This window comes from Ursus americanus, chromosome 10 (genome assembly GCF_024610735.1).
Source record: "Ursus americanus isolate L20-20 chromosome 10, mUrsAme1.1.p, whole genome shotgun sequence".
Lineage (NCBI taxonomy): Eukaryota > Metazoa > Chordata > Mammalia > Carnivora > Ursidae > Ursus > Ursus americanus.
In genome coordinates, this window is record NC_142136.1 from 8,533,217 (window position 1) to 8,549,418 (window position 16,202).

At 40.5% G+C, this 16,202-nt stretch overlaps 1 long non-coding RNA gene across 2 annotated transcripts in view; it reads right to left on the minus strand.

Annotated features, from left to right (window-relative positions):
• LOC148109326 (uncharacterized) overlaps positions 1-14,890 on the minus strand; it is a 50,153-nt gene extending 35,263 nt beyond the window's left edge. The window contains exons 1-2 of one of the 2 annotated variants that reach the window (XR_015725895.1): positions 11,962-14,890; positions 11,794-11,825 (exon numbers count right to left, since the gene is read on the minus strand). This is a non-coding gene — a long non-coding RNA (uncharacterized LOC148109326). Of the gene's footprint in view, positions 1-11,793 lie in introns of both variants that reach the window. The other variant, XR_015725894.1, reaches the window with a different exon arrangement.
• Between the last annotated feature and the right edge of the window lie 1,312 nt (positions 14,891-16,202).

Below are 16,202 nucleotides of genomic sequence, written 5' to 3' on the forward strand. Positions count from 1 at the left end.
GCGTTATGAGATCGAGCCCCATGTCAGGCTCCTCCGCTATGAGCCTGCTTCTTCCCCTCCCACTCCCCCTGCTTGTGTTCCCTCTCTTGCTGGCTGTCTCTAACTCTGTCAAATAAATAAATAAATAAAATCTTAAAAAAAAAAAAAAAATATATATATATATATATATATATATATATATATATATATATATATATATATATAAAATTTACTTTGGCATCTGTTGTAAAGCATATTAGCACCAAGAATAGAATTTACTCTAATGAATCTGTTGAGGAAAGCAACAGAATATTACCAGGCAAAAATTCTAGTCCTTAATTAGTAATCACAAAAGGCCCTACCACAATTTTCTACCCTGAGTTACAGAGACCTCATTCAGCCTAAAAGAATGAAAAAGTCAGGCTCTCAGCTGCCAGCACTCAGTGCTCCGGGGCCCGGCCACTCTTTGGGCAGCCTGCCTGTGTTCACTGCACTAACTCATTAGTAGTCTCTCTCCCTAAACACAACTGTCCTGCCCAAACACACACACCACCCCCGTCTACCTCTTTCAGCCACTGGAGAGTTCTCTTTGGAACGTGGCATGCTGAGGTTTAGAAAATAAACATAGGCATTTTTTTTTTTACATGCCAAAGAATTATGGATCCCATTATTGCTGTCCCACATGGCCACCATTAGTTTCCGATGATCGTGCACCTCTCATTTATTAAAGACTATTTGATTTAGAATATAATAATAAAAAAAATGTTTTTCTACCTATGGCATCAATTATGCAGATTGGCTTTTCTGGAGGGAAAAAAGTAACGAGACATCATCGGTATTCTTTGAATTTCTGACTTAATTCACACAGTTACCGTGAGAGTATAACTTATTATTTGGTATCCGAGGTTGATGAATTCTCCACAGGCTGTCAGTAATTATTCTCAAGTATCTATTACGAGGACACAGAAAATTGCTATTATGTGCTGACTCAGTAGTGTTTGAGTCCTCCGCTCCCTCCCTGCTCAGTTTCCAGGCTCTGAGATTTCACCGTGATATATCTTAGCTGATTCATACTGGAAAGTTCTATTAAATTTCAAATTATCTAATCACACTACTGATGTTATATTAAGATATAAATAAAAGGAAGTATCGACATGATTTATCTGTGCATGTTACCCAGTAAGGAAGAAAATGCAAAATGAAACCTCAGGATGATGTCAGTAACAACCACAAAAATATTTTAGGGGATCTCTGTGGCTGCTTCTTCTCCTTAGACTCCAATCTCAAGTTTCAGTGGAATATGAGAGACCCAAGCATAGCACAGCCCTCCCCGGACTCTGCTGAAGTTAGGACCTGTTGGGTGTAAGTGAACACAACCCAACTGGTTCTCAAGGAAGCAAAAAGGGAAGTGGTGGGATCTCATAACTGAGAAGTCTGGCCTTAGAAACTGCAGACACTCAAATTATGCTCAGATTGCTCTTCTACCACCTCTAAGATGGTGTATCAGTCCTCCCTTTTTTCCCTGTGCCTTGGTTTTGCTTAGTGCAGTGATATTTGTCCTTGAAGCATGAGGAGGAAAGGCCTGGATGGCCTCTGGGTATGGTCATCTGAGTTTAAGGGCCTGGAGTGGAAAGCAGATGAGCCACACTGTAACTGACCACCCTGCCAGGCCCACACCAAGTGGGGAGCAGGCAGCTCCTCAAAGGAAGGCGAAGTTATTGCCAACAGACAAGCAGGAAGGAATCGTTGAGTGGACAAGATCAGGAAATGTCAATACGGATTCTAACACCACAGGCCCTGCAGCCACCCCTCCAGACAAAGGCGGCCAGTTTCTGTGGGAGTTCGGGGAGGCAAAAACAGGATCCCAAGCACATTCACTGAAAGTCCTGGGTCCTTGAATAATGGTCTTCAACCAAAGCAAAAATTATTTTTAAAAAATTATGTCATCCCTTCTTCTCCTGTCCCAGAAGAGAAAACAAAAGAACTCGTGGTGGGGGAATAAACATATCATGGAATGCTGGAAACCTGGAGAACCAACACAAACTCCTTCAGGATTGTGGCTTCTGCTCTCTAGGTACAAATTAAACAAAGAGCCACCAACACAAACCAACCTAATTTTCTTTTAGTTCTTTCAGCCTTTTAATAAACATTCAGAACCCACTGAGAGCCTATATATCACCTCATAGTCCTTTAACAAGGTGGAAGAGCATAGGATATTTTCATTGGAACAGTTTATAACTACCGGCCCTCCATGCTGATTTCTGGGTTTTGTTTTTCTTTTTTTTTTAAATGATGAACATCCTTTTGTTATTGTATTTAAAAAGTGGCATCTGATAGGGGCGCCTGGGTGGCACAGCGGTTAAGCGTCTGCCTTCGGCTCAGGGCGTGATCCCGGCGTTATGGGATCGAGCCCCACATCAGGCTCCTCCGCTATGAGCCTGCTTCTTCCTCTCCCACTCCCCCTGCTTGTGTTCCTGCTTGTGTTTCCTCTCTCGCTGGCTGTCTCTATCTCTGTCAAATAAATAAATAAAATCTTAAAAAAAAAAAAAAGTGGCATCTGATAGACAGCATGCCCTTTCAAACTCCCCTCTCACTGGCAGACAAAGTTAGTTTGACATGATTAAACAGGCCCCATGGCTCCTCCCTGCTATGAAAAGGAAAAAAACAAAACACTTATTTGTGGCCTTTTCCAGCTCTTGCTTCATTCACTCACCAACGTATTCCCAGAGCCCACTGGGCAAAGAGAAATGAGACATGGCCCTTGTCCTCCAAAATCTGGGGAAAGACAGTCACAATCACCAATAAATCCTAATATGAGGGCAAGTGTGTACATGGGAGAAGCCCAAAGGGCAGGCGATAAACTGCCTGGGAAACCGGTGGGAGCTCCAGAAGAGATGAGGCCGGGCCTTGAAGGATAGGAAGGGCTCTGCCGAGGGCCCGTTAAGGCTGTGTGCAGGTGAGATTGAAGCAGTCGAGGCAGACAGATCTGTGTGGGAAGGAGCCTGGAAATGAACAAATGTACAGTGTGACAATTCAGATATGAGCACTAGGGGGTGACTAAAAGCGCTGGAAGATGACATTGCTACAGGAGACTGGGCTGGCGGGTGAAAGTCCATGTCCCAAGTGCATTACCTTCCTAGGACTGCCATGATGACCCCAAACCCAGTTGGCAAAACGACACTGATGCTGTCTCAGTTCTGGACGCCGAAAGTCTAAAATCAAGGTGGAGGCTCTGGGGGAAAAACTGTTCCATGGTATCTCCTATCTTCTGATGTTTTCCAACAGTCCTTGGAGTTCCTTGGTTTGTAGCTACATCACTCCTATCTTTGCCTCTTTCTCCACACAGCCTTCTCCCCTCCTGTGTTTGTCTCTGTTTTTTCTTCTTACAAGGAGACCACTCATATTGGATTAAGAGTCTACCCTACTACAGTATGACCTCATCTTAATTATGTCTTAATGACATCTACAAAGACCCTCTTTCCAAGTAAGTTCACATTCATAGGTACCATACATATTCAATCGACAATACCATGGTAATGGGTGTCAAAGAAAAATAGTACCAGACAAGTTAAACAGGTAAGGAAGACTTTATTCAAATTATCACAATAGAGGTCAAGGCTATCATAATAGAAGAAAGAGATTAAACTGGACTCCACTGAAACAAAAGGTGGGAGGTGTGGGGTGAGTGGTGGGGTGAGCTGTTGGAAAATACCAAAAGACATCAGGTAGGTTGGTCACTGTGATGAGGCCACATGTGTTTGCTGACTGGTGCTTATGGAAGTAAGCTCCTACCATCCCACAGAGACTGGGAGATGGGGCACTATCTTTCTTGATGATGTCATTTCAAAGGGATGTCTCCCAGGTCCTTGAGAAAGACATCCTTGGGCTATAGATCTACATCTCAAAGGACAGGGAAAGAATTTACAGTTGCAAGTTTCTAAAGTAAATTCTCTAAGAAAAAGTAGGTCAGGGGCCTGTAATCAGGAAGAAACCTGCCTAAAATTCAGTCAGGCTGAGTGTCCATTGATAGTTTGTAAACCATTATCACTTTTGCCCTCTACAGAACAAGAAACAGAAAGAATGGGTGGAAAAAGGAAAGGAAAGATGGAGATCTGTAGCTGAACAACAATTGAGTGGTTATTTTTCCAAACTGAAAGGCAGCACTCACTCAAAGATATCTTCAGCAGCTCTTAATAAACTCAAGACCCCCCAGGGACCATGGGTTTGTGAAATACATGTTGTCTTCAGTCCACAGATTTTAATGTCCCTAAATTAAAAAAAAAAAAAAATGATGCAATGAGCCTCTCTAAGAGTTCCACCGGGATCTCATTGAATATAACAATCATCTGTCCTTTTCTGCTTGGAAAGAACTCAACTACTATGCATCTTAGAAAATCTAGAGATACCAAGCTGGGCAAGGTTACATCATAACCAGTGTATTTCTAGCGAGGCCCATGCTCTCAATGAAGGGTTAGCAAATTTTTACTGAAAAGGGCCAGAGAGTAAACATTTTTTGGTTTTGCAGGCTCCATGGTCTCTGTCACCACTACTCAACTCTGTGGTTGCCAAAAGTAGCCAGAGACAACGTGACAATGAAGCGGGTTGCCTGTGTCCCGATAAAAAATTTATACACACTGAAATTTGACCTTCATATGCAATGTTATTTTTCTTTTGAGTCTTTCCAATAATTTAAATATGTAATATCCGTTCGTAGCTTATAAGTATACAAAAACAGGCAATGGGCCAGATTTGGCCTGCGAGTTGTGGACTACCCACTCTCGGTCTAAATGAAAAAGCAATTGCGAATTCCACATATTCCCAGTGCATCTCATTTTCTTGCCTCACATCAAAATATGACACAGTCATGGGGGGGAAATATCCCAGGACCCATGTTGACAACAAAAGAAAGAGAGTCAGGTCTTACATTGTTTTGCTGGCATCCAGCCTCACAAGAGCCAAATACTACACAAAGCAATCATTAATTAACATATTCAACCCATGTTTCTTGGAGGACTGCTGTAAGCCAGGCACAGTGCCACACACTAAGAATATATACAGCAGTGACTGAAACCCTTAGCCTCACAGAGTTCACCCCCACACCTATGTGGCATTAAAATCACCTTCATCAATTTCAAAAACCACAGACAGCGAATATTTTTCAAAATACTCCCCAGACCAATTAAACCAGAATCTTGAAGGTAAAGTCTGGTCATCCTCAGAGTGATTTGCTTTTGAAAACTTCCAGTGGCCACACTGCAGCCTCCAAAAGTGATTTGGTTGCTCTGGGGTGGCCTGGACACAGGTAGTTTTTAAAGTTCTCCAGATAATTCTAAAGTCCAATTAGGATTGTGAACACTGGCCTAGCCCTTCTAAATAGGCAGGTTTGATGTCTGAAACTCATGGGGCCCAAAATTTATGCCCATAGCTGAAAGCAGTTTGGGAAAGAGCCTGCCACACCAATACCCCCAGCCATGACTTCACTTCTATAGGGCCAGAGTGTTCAAGCTTTGGCTGGTATCTCAGATCCCCAGACCTTCCATAACAACAGGCTCAAGTCTTAAAGCTTCTTACCTTGACATCCAACTTTCTCAACTACCTCCCTTGCTCCACATGTTCATATCTCTGTTGCTTCTTTCTCAAAATATATAACCTTTAAAACACAGCCTTCTTACTATTAAGAGCTGTGTAGCACAGTGATTATCATGGCGTCCCAATCCAGCAGCATCGAGATCACCTGGGACCTCGTTAGAAATGCATATTCCTGGCCCACCCCAGACCTATGAATCAGGTGCTCTGAGGGTGGGTCCCAGGAGCCTGTGTTGCAACAGCCTCTCCAGGGTGATTCTGAAGCACACACAGTTTTTGAGAATTGATGGCACAGAGAAGTGAAAAGTATGGTGAATTTTGAAGATACCACCAAATCAATTAACAGCTGGTTTTTTGTTTTGTTTTGATTTGTTTTGTTTAATTAACCAACAGACTAAAATTTGAGGAGCTAAGGCTTTCAGAAGTGTAGCTCTTGATCTCTTAGGACACTCAAACTTGAAAGATAACAGAGCTCTTTCAGCCTTAAAAAAAGAAGGAAATCCTGCCATTTGTGACAATAAGGATGAACCTGGGGGACATTATGCTAAGTAAAATAAACCAGATGCAGAAAGAGAAATACTGCATGATCTCACGTATATATGGAATACATCATTTTTAGAAAAGTCATACTTGCAGTAACAGAGAGTGGAATGGTCGTCACCAGGGCCTGGGGGGTGGGGGATATGAGATGTTGGTCAAAAGGGTACAAACATTCAGTTTTAAGTTCTGCTGATCTAATGTCCTGCATGGTGACTGTAGTTAACCATGCTGCATTGTATACTGGGAGTTTACTAAGAGTGGATCCCAAGTGTTCTCACCACACACACAAGATGATGATAACCATGTGAGGTGGTAGATATGTTAATTAGCTTGATGACAGTAATTGTGTCCTAACGAATATATATATCAAAACATCACCTTGCATACCTGAACTATGTACAATTTTTATTTGTCAATCATACCTCAATAGAGCTGGGGGGAAAAAATAATAGGATTCTGTCAGCCAAAAGTTGCAACTCATGGGGATCACTATGTCCAGAGTTAGAATATTCTCTTCAACTAGATTTTACAAAACATATCATGAGGACGTTTCCATCATTTTTTTTTAAGAGAGAGAGAGTGGTGGTGGCGGGGTGGGGGTGCCAGAAGGAGGGAGAGAGAGAGAATCTTAAGCAGGCTTCATGCCCAGTGCAGAGCCCGAGGTGGGGCTTGATCTCAAGACCCTGAGATCATGACCTGAGCTGACAAGAGTGGGACGCTTAACCAACTGAGCCACCCAGGTGCTCTGGACATTTCCATCATTTTTAGGTCACCAGCATAGAACGTAATTTGGAAGTAGAAGCAGAGCTCTATTGCTTGCTGAAAAATTAAACTCCTGAAGAAGGTTTGGGTTGGCTGGTGGAGTGGGCGTTGAGTGGTGGCATTAGGTTTAAAGTCTCCGAGAGCCGGTCAGCATAGAACTGGGGAGCTGGTAACTGCAGGATTACTCCCCAGCCCTCTACCTTGGGTCCTATCTAACTGTGGTAGTGGGATATGCTGTTTTCAGAAGGTCTGTTTCCTTTTGTTTTCATTGCTCATCATGTCACAAGAACAGAGTCCTCCGAGGGACACAGAATATGGGTTCTACACAACCATTGTCAAAGATACGATAGCCAGGCACTTGTTGAAGTGGTAAGGACAGATTTGAATCAGTGACATACTATTGCAATAGGGGAAAGAATCCAGTGTGAACTCAACCTCAACTTGTACAGAGGTGACTGAGTGGTCTAAAGGGAGGAGGAAGATGTAAGGGGGACGGCAGGGGCTCCAGAAGAGTCAGGAAATGAAAAATTACAAAAAGCAGTGGGGAGGTGTTGGTCCCTAGGAGACCGTCCAGATTTGCTAACTGGCACTTGTAGAAGTTAGGCTCCTACCCTCCCGTGGAGGTGGGGAGACAGGGGCCCTGTTTACAGGTGCCAGCTGGGAGAACCAATCAAATGAGGCCACCTGTTTGTGCATTTGGAGGCATACCATCCCTATGTCCTACTATGTGTGTGTGTGTGTGTGTGTGTGTGTGTGTGTATGTGTGTGTGTGTAAAGAATGGTGCTAAAATCTCTCCAGCCCACTGAAGAAATGGTATCAGGGGGAAATGAGCAGAGTTAAGAGGCCTTTCAAACATATTTTTATCTCAGAGAAAGTGGGGCTCCACCCACGGCTGCCTCTACCCAGGAGAGAGGCTGTTTAGAAAACGCTGATACACCGTGAACCTTAGAAGGGAGGTTCACGGAGACATTTCCTTTTTAACTTCAGAAAGAGAGACACAAACTGCTGCTCTAAATTTGTCAAAGAGACAAAAGAAATAGCCAAAGAGTTAAAAGTACGGTCATCAAAGCACAGCAGACTACAGGAAGGGGTGGGGGTGGATCTTGAAAAATAATCAGGGTACAACAATTATTAAGTGGCAAAAGCAAACACAGTAAAATACAGGTGGAAAATACATTCTCAGCTGTAACCAGCCTAGAAAACAAGACAAATAAGAAAAGGTAAAAGACTTCGGAATATAATTAGAAGGGCAATAAGAAATAACTGCCAACTAACAGAGAAGGTATGGAGAGAACATGCACCCAGGGTGCATAATGAATGAAGTACGAGGAGAGGGAGAAAATATGTCACAGATTTTGACCCTCATCCTATTGTTCCTATTAAATTCCAATTGGAATCAAAGTTACACATGCAGAACAGCAGGCTTAAGAAGATGTAACATGAATAGATGTATAAAATTCATTCTTTACTCGAGAAATTAAATTCAATCACGATTCCCTCCATTACTGCCCCCCCATGTTCTGTCCAGTGTTATATTTGATCGCCCCTGTGCTCAGAGAAGCCCATACAAGTAAGAACTTGAAGCATGATAATTGCTCTACATACCACCTACAAGGCTCCAGGGTTGCTACAAGTTAGAGGCAGCAGGTGAAAACTTCCCACAGGTTCTATGGTTAAGCAGGGGCAAAAGGTGACCTCACAGCTGGTGCTTTGAACGTTTTCCGACGCAGGTGAGGGGCATTCCCAGAACGCAAGTATGACCAGTAGGAGGGGTGCAGAGGGCAAAGGAACAGCTCCAAACTCCCATAAGCAGATATGTCTGCACCGTTCTAGGGGGTATGTGTAGACCAGCGGTTCTCAGCGGTGGTGATTTTATCCCCCAAGGAACATTTGGCAATATCTGGAGACACTTTTGTCACACTGGGGGAGGGTGCCACTGACATTTGGTAAGTGCTGGCCAGGGACACTACTCACACAGCCGCCCCCCCCCCCAAGGAAGATTTATCCAGCCCTAAATGTCACAAAGGCTGAGATCAAGAAACCATGGTGCAGACCAAGAAATTAAAAAAAAAAAAATTGCTGAAGAGTGAAAAGGATTTGGCGTGTGGCAGAAGAATCAGTATTAAATTTGGGGGATGACAGAGAAATGGCAAACCAAATCAATAGCGTAGCATGTGGATGTTAGGGTGGCAGTTGTGCTCTGAGCGAAGAGACAAAGGCATTGGGAAAGGATGAATAAGAAGTCATACTAGATCCTTTACTCAATGCATAATAGTTGGACAAGATTGCACTGGATGTCTGAGGTTCCTTATGAAGTAAGACGTGCAAACAGTGCAGAGCGAGTGGGATGGCCTGACCCCTGCGTAAGTCACGTGAGGTGGGCTACAAGGAGAAGAGAGAGACTAGTGGGATGGAAAGGCACCCGAGTCGATGGCTGGCTGAAGAGATGGAAGGCTCACAGTCCCTCCCAGTCAGGGACAAGGTACGCAATCCTTAGATTGTGGGTTTATAGGGTCTTAAACTAAACCGGTCTGCATGGTCGGAGAAGCAGCTTCTGCCACAGAAGGAGGCTGGAAGGGGGAAGTTTCTGAAAAAGTAGGACTTGTCTGAATATACTGATTGTCCTGAATACAGAACTAGAAGCTAAGGCATCAGTAGTCCATGAATATCTTATCAAGAGCTTCTTCCAAGATCCTTAATTTAAATATGGCATGTTGGGCCCTCCGCCATAGCTCCGAGATCCTGGGACAGAAAGCTCAACCAAACCCTAACAATTATGAGCAGGACAACTGACCACATCAGACCAAAGTCATTCCCAGGGCTGGGTTTCATTCTGCCTCGTGCTGACATGTCCTCATGGGGCGAAGACCAACAGCAAATTTAATAAATCCCACAGATCGTGTACTCAGCCCAAATCTAGTGTGTCCCCCTAGAGGATTTTGTTTTATCATGCTTAAGCAGTCTCTCTGAGTAACTATGATTTTTTTTTTAACAAATTTGTGCTCACTGATCCACAGATGTTGTGATACCATCATAAATCCCTACAATAGCAGGTCCGCTTTCAGAGGTTTTATTTTTGGTTGCTCCTTATATTCTCATCTACTTTGATGTGAAGCAAAAACCTTTACACAAATTTCAAAGGTCTACAACATTAAAAGGATTACAATGGCAAAATGTCAACAATTTTGCACAACGAGCTGAGAAATGTTTCTGAAAGCTGGTCTCTTTATCAAAAGAACATACACATCTAGTTATTCTGAATCTGTGCCAATCTTGCAATGCTGTCTTTAAGAGCATTTAAAAGGCCTTTTGTTCCATTACCATGGCTGGAACAATTAAAAAAATACGGTTGGAAATGACACCTCAGTAAGTGAATTAAAAATGAAAGGGGGGGGGGACTTAATTAGGCCACAGCACATGCAGAGTACCATCATCTTTCAAAATCTGTTCACCTGCTTCTCCTAGATTGAACCACCAGAAAATGTCTTATCGACCCAAAGATACCCTAAAAAACTACACTAAAATTAAAAAATGGCTGCTTCAAAAAAGTTTACACATATAATTTTTCTTTTTGTCAGAGAGTCTTTTTCAATAACTGTAAAATTGTAACTTGCTTTGGAGAATTCCTTAGTCTTCATCAAATGTTCATGAATGTCACTTCTTATAATCATTGACCTCAATTTTCTTTTAAAAATAAGTTCTAAGAAACACACATAAGCATGTCTTGGGAACAAGTCTTCACTTCAGATGACTGAAAGAAGCCTATGAAAATTTTAAAGCTTGCTGCAATCTTAAAAAGTTTGGTTTTAGGCAAGAGGAAAATTATATACAACTTAGGACAACCTGCAGCCTGTGTTAAATGAATTTGAGTATCACTTCTTCAATATTCTGTTCCTATATTTGCATACATCCAAGTAATTGACACTAAGACAAGTAATAGTCATCTTAAAAACCCTTCGAGTCTACTGTGCACTTTTCCATGGACATTTTTTTTAGACTTTATTTATTTGAGAGAAAGAACACAAACGGGGGAGGGGCAGAGAGAGAGGTAGAGGCAGACCCCCTGCTGAGCAGGGCTCAATTCCAGGACCCTGAGATCATGACCTGAGCTGAAGTCAATGCTTAATCAGCTGAGCCACCCAGGCGCCCCTATATGGAACTTTTACCATATCACTTAAATATGAATCTTCACACAAATAAGTTCATATAAAAGTACCTTACAGAAAAAGTACAGAAGCATGATACTAGTCAAGTGTGCAACAGGAAGAGATTAAAATCTCTGCTACTTAAATAATGCTAACAAAAATTCTTTAGAGAGATCTGTAGGCCAATGGATATAAGTCAAAATTACAAAATATTACTTTCCATTTAGTACTGGTCTTAAGCTCTTGATTTTCCAAATAGAAGACAGAGAAAAAGTAAAGGAGGGAGTAAACCAATATTCTGGCAGCACCCACCATGTTCCAGACACCTGCTTGGTGCTTTGTATCGATGACCTCATTCCATTGCAGGAGTAACCTTATGGGATAGTGTCTTGCACATAAGAGTCTAAGTGCATTACCTTAACATACCCAATTTCCGACACCTGAACTTACAAAAATACAACTAGGTTTTCCCCAGTGTCATACATTTTTAACTATCCCAGAATTTTCCACAAAGACCTATAGGAAACAACACTATTTGATTTTATTTACGTCATCATTTCTCAAATTAATTTGACTGCAGAACACTTTCATTTTCCTACCAATGGCTGCTGAGGGAACATGGTGATACACCAGTCCTTTTAGTGTGGGTAAACTGAACATATTACTGGAAAATGCAAATTATATAACTTGTCAAGGACACTCAAAACAAGTTCATAGGAAGGAATGTTGATCTAGGTACAATGTTACTTTTCGCCTCTTGGATCTTTAGTACAGACATACCTCAAAGATATTGCAGGTTTGGTTCCAGACCACTGCAATAAAGCAAACACCACAACGAAGTGAATCAAATGAACTTTTTGTGTTCTAGTGCATATAAAAGTTATGTTTTATACCCTACTGTAGTCTACTAAGTGTGCAATAGCATTATATCTTTAAAAATGTATGTACCTTGGGGCGCCTCGGTGGCGCAGTCGTTAAGCGTCTGCCTTCGGCTCCGGGTGTGATCCCGGTGTTCTGGGATCGAGCCCCACATCAGGTTCCTCTGCTGGGAGCCTGCTTCTTCCTCTCCCACTCCCCCTGCTTGTGTTCCCTCTCTCGCTGGCTGTCTCTCTCTGTCAAATAAATAAATAAAATCTTTTAAATAAATAATAAAAATGTATATACCTTAATTTAAAAAAAAAATACTTGATTGCTGAAAAATACTAATCATCATCTGAGCTTTCAACACATTGTAATCACTGATCACAGGTCACCATAACAAATATAATAATAATGAAAAGTTTGGAATATTGTGAAAATTACCAAACCGTGTCAAGAGACACAGAGTGAGCAAATGCTGTGGAAAAATGGTGCCAACAGATTTGCTTGATGCAGGTTGCCACAAACATTCGATTGTAAAAAAAAAAAAGAAAGAAAAAGAAAAAACAATGCAATATCAGAAGCACAATAAAGCAAAGTACAATAAAACAAGGTGTGTCTGTATTGTAAGAATCTCTACTTGCCCCGAACAATTCACAATAAATTATTGTGACGTAATTGGTTACTCTCCCTAGAAATAGTTGCACATTAAAAGAAGGGAATGGTGAGAATTCTCTCCTTTAACACAAAGGTAAGATCTGAAGTATTAAGCATTTCACTGAAGTAGCTAAGCTCTGCTGAGCACCTCATGTCAACACGCTCAAGATGACTTGCTTGGCATATCTTGGCACAGGCCCTCACTTGACTCAACTGCATCTTAGTTCCCTCAAGAAAATGTGAGTAACAAGATGTCACTTTGCACAGATGTACAGAAATACTTACCAAATACTTACAAAGCTCAAATTTGAGCTGCCCATACAAAAGGTGTAGAAGAGGAGGAGGCCTACAAAGTAAAACACTCCTATCTGGTAAAGTCATCGATTGAACTAAAGTATAGGTTTCCGTTAAAAAAAAAAAAAAAAGTAGCATGAACAGTGAAATGTACAACTCAGTAAATCCAAAACACCTCATATGAAAATGACTTTTTAGTAAACCAGGAAGAAACTAAAAATGCTTTTGACTATGAGTTTGCTAAAGAATGACACTGTTACCATAATTACCATATTTAAATGTGAAATAAATGCATGATTTTCATTTCTCAAAGTGAATATCAGGAAGCCAAAGACAATTTAAATTGAGATAATCTTCTTTTTAAAATTTTCCTGTAACTGCGTTTTCACAAAAAGGTCAGCAGAATAAGCAAGAATATATTACAGAATTTCAGTTCTAATATTTTACAGATTCTTTTATTTGTAGGGTGTTTTTCTCTGCAGTATTCTGTGTGAAATACTGTGGTACAATGTACTCTGAAAAATTCAAATCAAAGTTTTAGAAACTGCAGGGATTCTCCAAATATTTACTTATTTTGCAAAATTAAAAACACACCATTGCTGTAAAATAATTCATATAGTCTAATGCCTGTATCTATAGATAATTCTTTAAACATCAATTTTGGGCCCAATCTGTGCTAAAGGCACTGTAGGAGCACAGCCACACAAAAAGTTTATATAACATGGTCCCTGCCCTCACAGAACTAAGAATTCAATTATGAATTAAGTAACAATAATAATAATGGCCAAACACCTCACTACATACGGTATAGATCCTTGATATTCTTGAGAGAGGCATCCAGAGAGCTTCATGGGTCCCAAAACATTAGGCTCTCCCTACAGTCCTCCTGGGTTACTGAGATGGGTAACACATTAGCTAAGTGACTTTCAGAAGTGAAGCAAGAAGAGAAGAAACGACTAAGAGAACTTTCATAGATTCCCAAGTCTACTCAAGAACGATTGTAAAATTGTGTGATACGGACAGTAATGCTAATTCAAAAAGGAAGGACATATACAATCATGTCATCACAACAAACATTATTACACAGCCACTATGTACCTGGGAACTGTTGTGAGTATTGCAAATATGGTAGTCAATAAATATACTTTAATAAAATATTAGTAATACATATTAGTCAATAAATACCAAAACTATTCTCTTATAAACTAACCCTTCTACTGGAAGAAGACAGAAAGTAAATTGATAAAAATTTAGTTTATCAGCTTATGCGATGAGTGCAAGAGACATAGGCAATGCTGGAAACAGGGATTGGTTACTAGTTATATAGAATGATCAGGAAATATTTCTCTGATACTTTGATATTTATGTAGAGAACTAAAAATGTCAAAGAGAAAATGCCCAGTAAAGAGAAAAGCATGTGCAAAGGCCCTGAGGTAGCAGGGATGTTAACAAATTTGAGTAACACTGAGAAGGTCAGTGTGGCAGGAGTGAAGTGTGAAGGAGACAGGTGGAAATGATGTTAAAGAGAGATGTGTGTATAGGACATGGGCAGCAAGAGCCAACAGTGCTGGCCCAAAGCAAACATGATGTGGAGTCGTATTAGAAAGTGTCATAACATAGGACACCTTTGCACAGACCTTGAAAGATAAATGAGACTTGTCTAACCTAAAGATAAGGAAGTAAATTTGATTTATACTTAGATCTATTCACTGCCTGATTTTTAAATATTTCTGATACTTTTGAGAACACTAAAAGGAAGACCAAAGTGTCTCCTCAGATTTCTATTCAAGATGAATCTTCCATTCCTGGCCATTTTCTCCCACCAGAGCATCTTCTTGGAGCCCACTGAATTCATCTGGCCAGTTCATGGCTTTCTAACTTTCTACACTTTATTCAGGAACTCTCTCAAAAAAATAAGAAAGTATAACCAAACTACTCACATATGGCTCCATGTGAAAGGAAAACTTCTGAGAAACCATTTAAGTGTCTGATTAACATTTTTTAAAAATCCGTGGTGGCCTCGGTTGCTACCAGCTTAGAGTAGCAAAAACCTTAAGAATGTAAAAAAGGTGAATTTTCAGACTGCTGTCTGATAAAGGTGTTCAAGCATGGTTTGGAAAAAAAAGGCGAGAACTAATCATGCAAGATGATCTCATCCTAAATATACATTAATTTATGAGGTGTTAACAGCATGGGAATTAACCTATGAAATAACTGCTCATTTTATTAAGCAAAAAGGATCAAAATGTGCTACTCTCATTATAACAGAAATATGAAATACATCATACCAAAAGACAACTAAATAATGACTGAAGTGGGTTTTACAAGAGCAACATGCCTACTAAGGGGTCCCACCCCTCTCAATTTCAAGATACTAAATCAGGAGCTAAATTCTCAAACACGCTTCTTTAGCCTGAATAGGCATACACAGGCAACTGGCGGCTGTTTCTGTGTTTCAATTTCCTTAGCTATTCATTGAGGAAAATACTATTTCTCTACTTCCCAAGGGGTATCTTTTGGAGTTGTTCATGTCTGCCAACTTCTAAATATAATGGTTTTCTCTACTGTGTGTCTATAAACCCCAAAACAATTATTTGCAATTTTCAAGGTATACACACACACAAAAATCAATGCATCCTAGTTTCATTTATTGGAAATCTAAAAGGTCATTGGAGTGCATAGCCTAATATCCTGAACACCAGTTCCTTGGGTCTGAGATTCATCATGGAGTTTTCCGTTGAACTTATATAAATGAAAAAAAGAAAAAACAAATCAGAGCATTTAACTGGAGATGAGAGTTTTAAAATTGTGCTACCTTCTTAAAGACTTTCCCAATCAGCTACATAAAAGTGATGTCTCCGTCCTCTGAAATCCTGTAGCAATTATGGCCTGCATTACTCATTTGTCCATTTATTTTATACTGCTTTTGATAGCACTTCTATTTTTTTTTGCATTTAAATGGTATTTTAATATTTCATTGTTACATTTCACCATACTTCGGACTTATTTAACCAGATTTTTAAACCTTATAAGATTAAAGACTAAAAATTAAATACCTATATAACCCCTCCTTCACAGCTAGGCAGTCAGGGCAATATTTGGAATATTGCAGTCCCTCCTGACAATACACTGATAAGATTTTTGACCGTAAATAAATTGTTGGAGAAAAGTCTATAGCTGCCTTGTATTAAGCATAGATAGTGACATCAAAGCAACTAAGTCTTCCAGAAAATATTCAGTCAGGCCTGAATAAGTCAACTTACAAAAATAATCACAATCTTCACACAAATGAAGATATGAAAGCTGTGCATCGAGGGACATTCTGGGAAGATTCTGAAGATGGCAGAATAAGAAGTACCAGGGATCTGTCTCCCCACCTA